The sequence below is a fragment of the Micropterus dolomieu genome, linkage group LG02 (genome assembly GCF_021292245.1).
Source record: "Micropterus dolomieu isolate WLL.071019.BEF.003 ecotype Adirondacks linkage group LG02, ASM2129224v1, whole genome shotgun sequence".
In the NCBI taxonomy this organism is placed as follows: domain Eukaryota; kingdom Metazoa; phylum Chordata; class Actinopteri; order Centrarchiformes; family Centrarchidae; genus Micropterus; species Micropterus dolomieu.
In genome coordinates, this window is record NC_060151.1 from 14,920,066 (window position 1) to 14,932,260 (window position 12,195).

Here is a 12,195-nt window from a genome sequence, read left to right on the forward strand (position 1 = left end):
AATATGTGGCGGCCCAGCAGTGAGGGGAAATATGAGCGCTGGAAATTAGACAAGGGACAACAATAAAGGTAGCATTTAGTGATCTGACAGCCCAATCTCACATTACTGATGAACCCAGGGCTCAATTTACATCTTGACATCCTCATGCAGCATATGAGAGTGCTTGATGCACCACTGAAATAAGAAACTCGTATTTCCTTACTGATAATACTGCGTCGAATGAACTGGTGTGTAGAATGTTGTTATGAATCTTCTGATGATGAATACTCAATTGTCAAGACTGTAAAAATGTCAATTTCAGTAACTCGCAAAAGAGTGCAAAAGACTCATTCTGGCAAACGCATTAAAATCCGGCTATTTTAATGTAATTGGAGTTGTAAATCTATCTCAGTTTTTCCAGGTTTTAATAAAAAAGCTTCCCTCGTTTATGTGGAACCATCTCTTACATCTGACGTGCTGTGTGCTGTCACACATTTATTACTGCAAGTGTCTCAGCCACCCCTCACTGTCGATGTGTGTTATATTAGAGCAAGCAGACTGAATTTCAATTTCTTTCTTTATTAAACCTTAGACAATACATAAAATAACAATTGTCATTTGAATTGTAATACTAGAGTATTTGTTCTACACATTTATATGTAGAACATTGCTGATATAGTTCAGATGATGGATCAAAACACAGTTTAAAATAATGGCATCTAGTGTATATTAAGGTCTGCTCTAATAGCATAAACACGAGCATTAACAGATTTCACTGAACTCATTTTGTCAGAGGAGAAATTAAAAGAATCATAAACAAAGATTTTGGTGTATCATCTTTAGTTGGTGATCAAGTAAGTTCCTTTTTCAGACACAAACGGATCCTGAAAGTTTGAACTCAACTTTACTCCGGCATCCTGTTTTACATCTGCAATTCTGCCCACCGCCTTGTTTCACCTCTCTTATTACTTTGGTTGCTACAGTGTATTGCCTTCAGCTCCCATGGCTCATCCAGCATGCTGCTGCCAGTGTTACCCTCAAGTGTGCAGGATGGAGGAGGAGGGCCTCCTGCACTTCATCCACTGGCTGCTCATCCCAGATTCATAAACCAAGTGCATACAGCTGCGGAGAGAGGTTCATTTCCTTACAATCCCTCTGCTCTACAGTCCATCCTAGCACTCCAGTCCATGCTCTCAGGCATTTGTAAGAGCAAAATATACAAGCAAGAAAATATATAATTTCTACGACAGACCTTGCTTCATCCTTCCTTGGGGGGAACTGGTGTTTGTTAATATTCTCACCTAAATGTACTTGGTAAAAAATGAAAAGAAGACAAAGGAACACTAAATAAACCTCCAAATCTGTAATTCTATGTGCTTTTTGTTTGTTTTTCTGCTACACGGCTAATCACCTCTTGGTCCAACTTCTCTTGTTATCTGTTAACAATGTTTTTAAAATATCCTGCTTCCAAACATTAGTAAACATGAAAACGTGAAAATATGTAAATTGAATTGATTAACTTATTTGAGGAAGTAATGAAAGAGCAAACTAAAAAAGTCCAACAGTGTGTTTGTTGTCGTAGTTTTAATCTTTTGTCAGTTGCCTTATTGTGAAAGGAAGAAGACTTAAGAAACCATTAATAAATTACCCAGGTATTCATTCAAAGGCGGCACAACTTTATACAGAATTTTTAGAAATGAAATGCAAATTTCTTCATGTGTCCATCCACTACTGTTACGGAAATATAAGGAGTTGGTTCATGAAGCTGAGAAATAAACCTCAAATGGTGGAAAACAATGTCGAAAACGTGATGGAAACATGGCATTTATCTTTGTTTCATGTAATAATTTGAGGAACATTGCAGTCTCCTCATCGCGCACAGATCAGATCTTTTCCCATGCCATGCGGGAGCTTCAGTTGCCTCATGTGTGTCATGATTTATTCACAAGTTTGTTTATTCACAGTTTGTTGCATTGTGCTTTCTTCGATACACCCACTTTTCCACCTCAGCCAAGCATAAAAACTTAAATTGGGTTATTTTAAGTGTATTTCTAAATTTCAGCATCAGGTTTATTTATGCACAAAATGAAAATATAATCCATATAGAGACTGTGATATATGAAAAAAACAGACATGGTTGAAAATTGTACGCCGTACGAATCACAAAATGGTCTAATGAAGGATGTGACTGTCAATAGCACTTGTGGAGGGTCATCTCAAACAAATATTTTTCCATATTTTGCTTACATATTCAGCAGCTGATTGGTTGGGATGAACGTCACAGATGTAAAGCAGTCTATGAAAAGACACACTTCACTCTTTCAGAGACAGGCTTGAGGAGTAATAATTCATGCAGAAAGAAGAAAAACAACGATCCCCATTCTCTTTTTTCAACGTGTCTTCATGTTTCTCGTGACAACAGCAAATCCACATGTAGGCGTATTTCATGGTGCTGATGATTTTAGGGATGTAAAAGCTACAGATTCCTACCAGTTTTCTTAGGTTATTGCAGCCATGAAATGTCGACCCACACGCCTTTCGAACAGCTGCTTTGAGCCACTTCAGGTCATTTCTTCATATGTGCACACACACTCATACACAGTACCACATGCGAAATGATGATGAAAGCGATGTTTTATGATGTTCAATACCAACACCACTGTGTAGGAGAGAGGATACTTGGTCTCAAAATATTCTGCCCTGTGGTGTAGCATCATGAGTTCACAATCTCATTAATCCTGGAGATTATTTCATTTACTGCCTCGGCCCGGTCAGATCACTTATTACATCACAGTCCACCTTGTCTCCAAGGACACACTACCAACCCCATTAAATAAGCATGAGGAATCCTGCAGTGTGTTGCTGCTGGCTCCCAAGTGTGCTTCATTAATCCATGTGTATGCTCCATGTTTGCATGTGCCACAAGATATACAACTCGGCTTCCACACCAGCGCTTAAGCCTTTACAGACATTATTACACTCTTCTATCATTGCCTTACTAGAAAATATATGTTCTATTTACTTTGTTCCCACAGTGATAGCAGCAGTGTCAACAGCCTTTGCACTGAGCAGTGATGATCCCCGCTGTGGCACAATGTGCTGTGACAAGGCCTGCGTCATCACTATGGCAAATATTTAAAAAAACTACAGCGAGTGTGTTAAACTCAACACCTTACTGGAACAAATGGCGCGTCTGGAAGTGAAAGTGGTCTCACAAGTCAGATTCAACTCATGACCCTTGGAGAAATGGCAATCCTCCATTTGACGAGGCTGTAAATCACAACGTAGTCTATTAACACTGAATTGTTATTATGTCATTCAGTGCTATTTTCCCCACATACTGTATAATGGCAGGGTGACAGGAGAGCACGGTCATGGGCACAGAAGCAGAAACAGAGAGAAGATCCAACATGGCCGGTGGATGTGAGGAAAGCGCTGAGTCATGGTTGTCCTCCAGGGATTGTGAACATATAATCGATGCCTCAGGGCACTGAAGGCTTCAGACAGCACACTGCAATTGGAAGCCATTTTCTTGTTTTGTTAAAGTGCCAACAAGGCACCAGAGGAGTGGCCTCAATTCTGACCCACCATGCCAGGGTTACTCAACCAGCCACCGCAATGCACTTCTTGTTTTGGTGGATGTGAAAGAGGAAAGAGGAAGCTTATTCTGACACTTTGGTGTTGCAGCAGTGTTCTGACAGCTCAATTGACTAAAAACGTTTTTTCAAACCATGTAACCAACATGTAAACTTAGGGAATAATTTATTCTTCACTAGCACATTCTGTCTAATGTGTTTCTGAAAAACTCACCCATTACATTTGACTGCCATGCCCTCGTAACAAGATGCCATTTGTTACACATTCAAAGGGAAATTTAATCAAAATGTCTGGTTACATAAACCACAGAGATGTGGTGCAAAAAACACTGAATAGTAAATGAGGTTGTGCTTTCATAAGTAGCCAAAAGCCCTTTCTTCTTCCCCTGTAATGGAGACAGGCATTCACCATCTTCAATGACACCGGTTCTTTCAGTAATAATCTGGTCATGTCGCTATGCTTCTGCTCAGAGAGGATATTCACCGTAAAAAGACTCCCACTCAAATCAGCTAGGACAGTGTACAATGTGTTTTTCAATGTCAATGTCCTGTCATTTTGAAAACACATTTGTCTTAAATTAAATAATTAACAAATTTAAATCCCTGGGGGGTAATTACTGAATTACATATTTTTTTCAATTGCTAACATTCGTTGGTCAAAACTGAAGCCACTTTTTCAAAACTGTTCATACAGTCTACATTACCAACATGCATCTTGGCCAAACAGTTAACCTCACCCTCAAATTCATTCAAACTACCAAAACACTTTATACGTGTTTCAAAGGCTACGTTCAGACTGCTGGCCACAGTGACACAAATCCAGTTCAGATTTGGGCCACTTTCATATGTGGTCCTAATTTTTAAATGTGACCTCGGTCTGGACACTCAGGTCGAATTGACATCACTTTAGAGCAGCTGTTGTCACGGTCCTGCTGTAGTGATCGAAAATGCTCCACAAAAGCCATTATTATATGCGTGGCTGTCTTTCTTCTCTACCTGGCTATCATCTGCTCACAAATTCCCTTTCTTACACCGGAAATCCACCGGACCGTGAGCTCTCTTCTGAGTTATGTGCATGCTACTACCGACATAGTGGGAAGAGAGAGAGAGAGAGAGAGCATTAGTGAGTTGTGGAGCAGTTGCGTTGTACAGCGCCAGAAACTGTAATGAAAAGGACAGAAAGTTGTGAACACTTGTCATAATTCGGGAGAAATGTGACCCGTGAGAGGACAATGAAAAACATGAGTCTCCCGTGAAAATTGGGAGGGTTAGCAAGTAGGAGCTAACCTGGATTAACCTCTGTGGCTTGTTTACTTCTATGCGACAGCGTGCTGCTGCGTGTGACGCCATGTTATTCTTCTGCGCATGTGGGTCACTTTCAGGCCGCGGACAATTTCCACTGAAGTTCAAGCAATAATGTGAACTGTCAAACAAAACAATTGGATCTGGGGGAAAAATTGGAATTGAGCACTAAGGCCTCCAGCCTGAATATAGCCAAAATAAACTTGTTCAACCAAAACACTGGCAACAATTCTGCTGCTCTTACATTGTATGTCATAATATAGTACATATGTCATGATACTGTACACAATGCCATGGCTTGAAACGACATCAACAAGATTAGACAAGTTCTGAGATGTTTTTGTTTAGTTAAGTAGCATTTGGCTTAAAATAAGGTTCTACCGAGATTTGAACTCAGATCGCTGGATTCCAAGTACAAAGTGCTAGCCATTATACCATGGATCTGCTAAACATACATGGTAGGCAGATTCTTACATGATATCACCATGTATATTATCTATGCAAATAATAGACACGGCAAAGCGCTCAGGGGAGGAGGTCTCCAAAGTTTTTCCACCATGATCTGACAAGTGGAAACTCCTGTCTGCCTTGAGAATTTCTGCTTGGGAGAGACTTTTCTGATGCAGTATAACTACCTTGTGTCTTGTTGCTGTGCTCAGCCTTGCCATGGCATATGATTTTTGAAAGTAAACTGTCTTCAGCCACCTCACCTTGTTAGCTGAGTTTATAGCATTTCTTCCACACCTGCCTAAAACCTTTGCCCAGAACCACATGTGTGTTAGTGCAAAGAGTAAGACATTTAAGGCATGCAACAATACCAGGGACACAGAAGAGAACATGTGAAAAAGCAACTGTTACTTGTTGTCTTAATCAACTTAGTTTGCAATGTGTTCACAGACAAGAGTGGATGTGGAGAATGGTCAATTAAGTTATTGGTTTTAAAGACTTCCTACAAACAATCCATCCAGCAACAAATAGGCCTACTGTACAAAAACATTCTAACATGCTAGCTTTACAAAGGTTACGACAACAGGAACATTGGTGCTCAGATGCTGGGCGAGCCATAGCCTGCTATTCATTGTGAAATGGACCTGGTGTTGAGGTTCATGAGAGGCCAGAGAAAAAACACTATTTTTTATCTGTATGTCTGAAAGCAGCATTGCAAATGCAGTAGCTGTACTATTAAGAGAGTGTGTTTTTTTGAATGTGCTTATCCCTTAACATACAAAGAACTGGTTACTATTCAACCCCTATCACATGACAGACTATTGCTCTCCAAAAAAATGATCTGTCAGAAGTGGCATTCATACCCACGCTTCCCAAGGAGACTGCGCCTTAGATTGCTCAGCCATTCTGACCGCATAAAGACTTTATTCAGTGGAACGTTTGCTATATATCATGAAAGAGTACATATGTCATATAGTACACTTTGTCATGACATTATACACCGTTCAGCCATAACACCACCTGCTGGTCTCTCTTTGGTCTCCAAAACAGCCCTTTCTGGTCGAGGCATGCCCAGTGTACGCACAGCGTTCTGACACCTTTCTATCAGAAACAGCATTTTTTTCAGCAGTTGACCTACTCTAGCTCGTCTAAATGTTTGCATACAACAAGATCGGCTGTGTGGCAGGTTGCACTCCTACCTAAAGTCAGTTTCCAGTGATATTTGAACTCAGATCGCGATCGAGAGTCCAGTGTGCTAACTGTTACACCATGGAACCACTACACAGAGAGGGTAGGCAGTTTCTTACACCATATGACAATGTATCTAAAGCTACTCGACCCTGATAGCTAACGTTAACTTTGCAGTCAAATTAATACCACGGTCCTAGAAATGTGGTTGCTGTCTTAGGAGTGCGGTCCTGAAAATAAAGCAGCACCTGAGACTGCTTGGCCATCCTCACTGCACAGACATAAGATTTAGAGGGAAGTTTGCTGTATATCATGACAGAGTAATTTTATCATTTAACAAATGTCCTATAAATATACAGTGTTTTGCAGGTGGTGGAGAAGTAATGACTAAAGAGTTCATGGATTTTGGGGAAAGTGGTCATTGAATGCATTTTGTGTGAAAGCACTGAAATATTTTTGACAGTTTGGTCCACATACACTTCTGTTTTCGACTCTGACTGTGTGAAGAGTTTTGGCAAAGTGACTTCAGATTGGACCAATGCATATTAGCAAAGAAAATCACTATAATTTTGTGAGCATGCTCATACTTTGCCTTCACATCTGGGCGTTAGCCAGCAGAGAACTGCTTTCAATAGAGCAGCCATATGCACCCCATGGGAATCTAATGTCTTACCATTCTAATATCTTACCGTATCCACATGTTAAGGAAACACCAAACCCTATTCGTCATGCCAGTTATCTCTGTGGTCTTCTTCTAAGTGCACATTTATAATTTTTAACTTATGTAGGCACTAAACAAGGACACTTCTGCATATGTGCTGGGAGGCATGTTAGGAAGTGACCCTCCGCCACACATCCTGTCTACTGAAATATTTGCTGTGTGGAGGATAGAGCTAAAGCTCAGGCCTATGTTGTGTTTGGATATGAAGGAAAAAGCTGCAGGCCTTCACATTCACACAATAGAGTCTTTGAATTCGTACAACAACTTAGACCGGGTGAAACCTGTTTCATGTGTAGCACCCCGCTAAATATATAGGTTGTTTCCTCTGTGTTCTGCTAATAGAAATACAGTATATCCTGAAATATGGGCCAGTTCAATTGTCCCTGGTGTGTAATACATTTTTGTATTAATATGTATTAATTAAGTTATGATTTATGAGGTGTTCAAATATCGTTGTGAGTAGCCCTTGAACCTCCCAGGTCATTTTCTTTTGATAATGGGTGGCCTGGTAGTTTTGCAGTCTCCCGGGTTTTGAGGGGGCGGGACTAAAAAAAAAAAAAAACGGAAAAGAAACGAGACGGAAAAAAAAAAAAAGATGAAGCCGAGGAAAGAAGATAGATACGCTCAGAGCTGTAAGAGGTTGTAGGTTCCGTAGGATTAATAATATTACTTGTCCTAAAAGTTAAGCGGCAGGAGATTTTTTTGTCAGTGTGAGACCTGTTAACGCGGGAGAGTGAGCTGGTTAAATCGGCCACGGAGATTCTACTGAAGTGGAGCTAACGCCATAGCCACGTGCAGACTGCTAGTACATAGCCAGAAACCTATTTTTGTCGCTGAGTTTCTGAGTGAGTATGGACATTGCGAATTGTAATGGAATTGACATATTTAGACAAGATAAAGTAAAGCTCATTAGTGTTTGTGAATTTCTGGCCAGTGTGCGTCAGATGCTGCTACCCATGCTGCTGCAGTAGATGTGCTCAGGACTTGCCGCTGCAGGGCGGAGGTGTCTGTGTTTTTGTGCAGGGACGGAGCCTCAGGACGGGTTTCTTCATTGTGCATCTCTCCACTGGACAGAAGGGTTCAGAAGGACTGTCACTATAAGCTTTCTGTTACCAAGGAACCGTGAGTACAGAAAATATTTTTCTGGGAGGTTGCAGCTGAGCTCCAACAAGCGCGCCAACGTTGTGGTACCACAAACTGAGGAAAAAAACCCGGGTATTGTTCTGTAATTTCATTTGGACCATGGGGACATTTTAAAAGGGCAACTCACCTGGTTCTGGAAATGAACATAAATATATTTTTGTGTACAACATTCCAGTTTGTGGTCTGATTTATATGTGTGCGATGGTAATGTGATTTGTGTGATTTTTGCAAACAAGAGTAAGAGTTATAGGGGCTAAGTATATGTGCATGGGGGTTTTATGCTCGCAAGAAAAAAACATATGACAACAGTATAGCTATATTTAAGCTAACCAGGCCTCTCTGCACCCTAGCCAGTATCGCAAGCCAAAGTTGTTAGTTGCTGTAAATACATCCCAAGTTAAATTCTAGTAACCCCTCACCAATTCATTCCCCATGCACATGATAAATCCAAAAAAAAAACAACCAGTGGAATTGAGTGGGAGGGCTACACATGTAGCTTCGATTTCCATCCACACAACCTGATTAAGAGAACCATAAACTCCAGAGCCACACTGTTTATATTTAGCCAGTTTTCATTTACATATATGAAGGCATGGAGCCCTACCAGACTCCCACCACTCAGTCAGCATTTAATCATTTTAAAGCAATGCTGAAGTCCAAATGATGCTGGGCTGCACACAGAGCAGCTACTGAAAACAATGAGCCCTGAGGTTACAATCTATATGATATCTTCTCTTATTTCTCATACACAGTCTATCTGTCTGTCAGTGCTTCCTTTTGACCAGCCAGACTACAGCCTGCAGCCTCACTGCTCTTCTACATTTTCAGTTGATGAAATTTAGGAAATTAAGGAGCAAGTAAAAGTATTATAGAGCAACGAAATCTGAAGGAGGTCCACAAGGATAGATGGGCTGACAAATTGTCTGACTTTGACATGGGAGACACTGAATTGTTATTCAGTTTATTATTGTAACCTTGATAACAAAGCTCCCTTAACCTTAAAGAAGTAGTTATTTTACCTTACCAAAACTTATCCATAGTGTTGTTACATCAATAAACAATTTTTCAATAGTGATTTGTAACGGCAAAGACAAATTATGTCATCCTGGCAAAAGGGCATCAAATTGGAAAACCTATGTGTTGTTCTGGACTAGAGGGCATGGATATATTATGACTTGTTGGGAAGGTGTAACACGAGCATAAGCCCACATGCAGAACCCAACTCCCTCTGTGCATGCGAAAAGAAACAGTCACTAGTGAAGCAACAAGGACAGTGGCACAAAGTGCAAAACAGCTCTAACCAAATATATTTCAAAATATTCTAGATCTATATACATATTAAATTATATTCTATACGTGCTACGTAAGCACGACTAACTGTGGAAATGCTTTATTGTCCTAGGCACGTCCCTCATCCTCCAAGGTTTATTTTCCCCTCTGAAGTCCTTTCAGGTATTTATATACACTACAGAGCAGGATTTCTCTGTCTTTGTATTCCTGTTTATGTCTGGCCCAGCAGAGTGAATCTAAGTATCATTGATTGGTGTCGTAGTTACTGTGTGAGGGTACTGACATTTTTGCTGAGACAACAAAGTGGAAAGTGTTAACTTTGTGGCTGCATCAGAACATATCCAGGACCGCCTTGCTGCAAATGTGGAGTTTGTATTTAGACTAATGATAGTCCCTTAAAAAAACTTGGTTTTGATGAAATGTGATTACATTGCTTGAAATTATGCAATAGAAAGGTAAGAATTAAAAAAAACATATTTTACAAAATGTCTAATGTGTGGATTGTACATTCTTAGTGTGTGCTCAGCAATCTCTGTTATTGCATGAATTGGTAATGTCACCGCTGTCACCCTCACTCAGTGATTTACAGTTTCAGCATTAAGAGAGGTGTCAACACCAAAAAACAAATGGTCCAGGAGTTAATATGCTGGCGTGCACAACACACAAGCCGTATTTTCAAGGACAAAGTGTTCTGCATGCATTAAAATTCTTTTTAATATGAGAATATCTCTCAAAAAGTGAACATAGTGGAAAAGCTATAATTGAAACCCTGAAGCAGTGATAAGATTATACCAACGGGTGCTTTGGGTTTCCACGAGTCTTGATAAGGGATGTGAAGGAAGACAGGGTGGATTGGTGGTGAACGCACATAGAAAGATCATTATGTTAGTTCTAAATTTCAACACCTTCCTTCGTGCGTACATGTTGGGCACACATTTTATTTGCAGTCAAAAACACATAGTGGGAGATATTGAGAGCTCTCGTTGTCTTGATTCCAGCTCCTTTGGCAGTAAGAAAGTTTGAGAAGTGTTAATGTTTCACTTAGTCTTCCAATCCCTCTGCCAAGTTCCTAAAAATGCACCGTAGGTAGGACCTCCTGGAGAGAAAAGCTGCTACTCTCTCTCCCCCCCCCCTCGGACATTTCGAGAACTGCCCCTCATGTACTGCCATATTGTGCTCTTGCTGCCTCATTTCCCCCTTCCCCTCTTTCCTTTGTCAACACGGCTAACACAAAACACACATCAGCTTGATTGAAAGCCTTAAAAACTAATTCAGCAACTACTTTCACACACTAATGCTCCAATCAAAGCTTAAAAGCATTTTTTTATAGATTCAGGGAGAGTGTGTTTTTCCTCCTTGGGTTTGACGTCAGCATTCAACATGGTGGGACAGGGCCAAACTGAGTTCCTCTCAGGCCTCAGGCTGTTCTGTCAGCCCACCTGAGTCCAGCTGAGCAATGGGAGATCCTCTAGGTCTGTTGCTGGGTAAAGGCATGTCTCCACCCCCCACTGTGATTGGTTGATGCAGTCTTCATGGCCCCACCTCCTGGAACGCTGGTGTCTTCTCTGAGCACAGCTGTCTGTCTCAAGCCTTAACAACTGCTCTGCTGCCAGGTATTTGTGATCAGTGGGCTGCTAATGTTAGAGAACACACAGTTAGGTAATCTGATCTAACAGCTGTCGGTATACAACTACTGTCCTCGATTGAATTTAAGACCAAAGGCCTAATTTCTCCCCTAAGGACAGACGCTTTTATCAGTGAAGCCAGCTAGGCAAACAATGTGACCCACACAATAAAAAGCACTTGAGAGTCGGGGAAAGAACATGGTGCTTTTGGAGTTGATCAACCATGGCCTCTTAAATATCTTTCAATATGGCAGTCTTTCTATTGCTCCCTCCAGCGTAAGATAGAGAGAGGAGGCAGTGTGGTTGCGGGTTAATTTTGAATTTCTACATCATTCTCCCCGGCTTGATATGGATCAGATGGATACAATTTACAAAATAAAAACAATGATGAGAAATGATGTAGTATACACACACACATACTCAAATGAAAGGGAAAGTCGGACATTGGTATTCCTTGGAAGATTATATCACTCGTTACTCTTGCCTTCCATTACTGGTGATTACATTAAGGAGACAAATCCGGCATGAGAAATGTACTAGCTGTCACAAACCAAACCGGGGTCAGGTGACTGAGATCCAAGAAAAAACATGGTCTAAGAACTCCAGTAAAAGATATGCATTCAAAATGTTAAAGTAGTACAAAAATATTGTCAGTCATGATTACCTAAACTCTCAAAAGTAAAACTGAGCAGAAATACTCATTTCAGAGTGATAAATATTATAAATAATACAGTGTATTATTGGATTTTATTACTTAATGTTGTAATTTGTCATGTCATTTTTACAGATACACTACTGGTTAGTTTAATAGTAAAGCACTGCATCACAGTGTATAAGCATCTCATAAGTTTTGCATATGAAATCTTGATCTAGTAATTAGAATACAAAGCTGTCAGTTAAATAT

General features: G+C 40.4%; 1 long non-coding RNA gene across 1 annotated transcript; it reads left to right on the forward strand.

Annotated features, from left to right (window-relative positions):
* The first annotated feature begins 7,830 nt into the window (after window positions 1-7,830).
* LOC123963810 lies at window positions 7,831-8,545 on the forward strand. The gene is made up of 2 exons (XR_006823261.1): window positions 7,831-8,078; window positions 8,168-8,545. It is a non-coding gene; the product is annotated as an uncharacterized LOC123963810 (long non-coding RNA).
* Window positions 8,546-12,195: the final 3,650 nt, after the last annotated feature.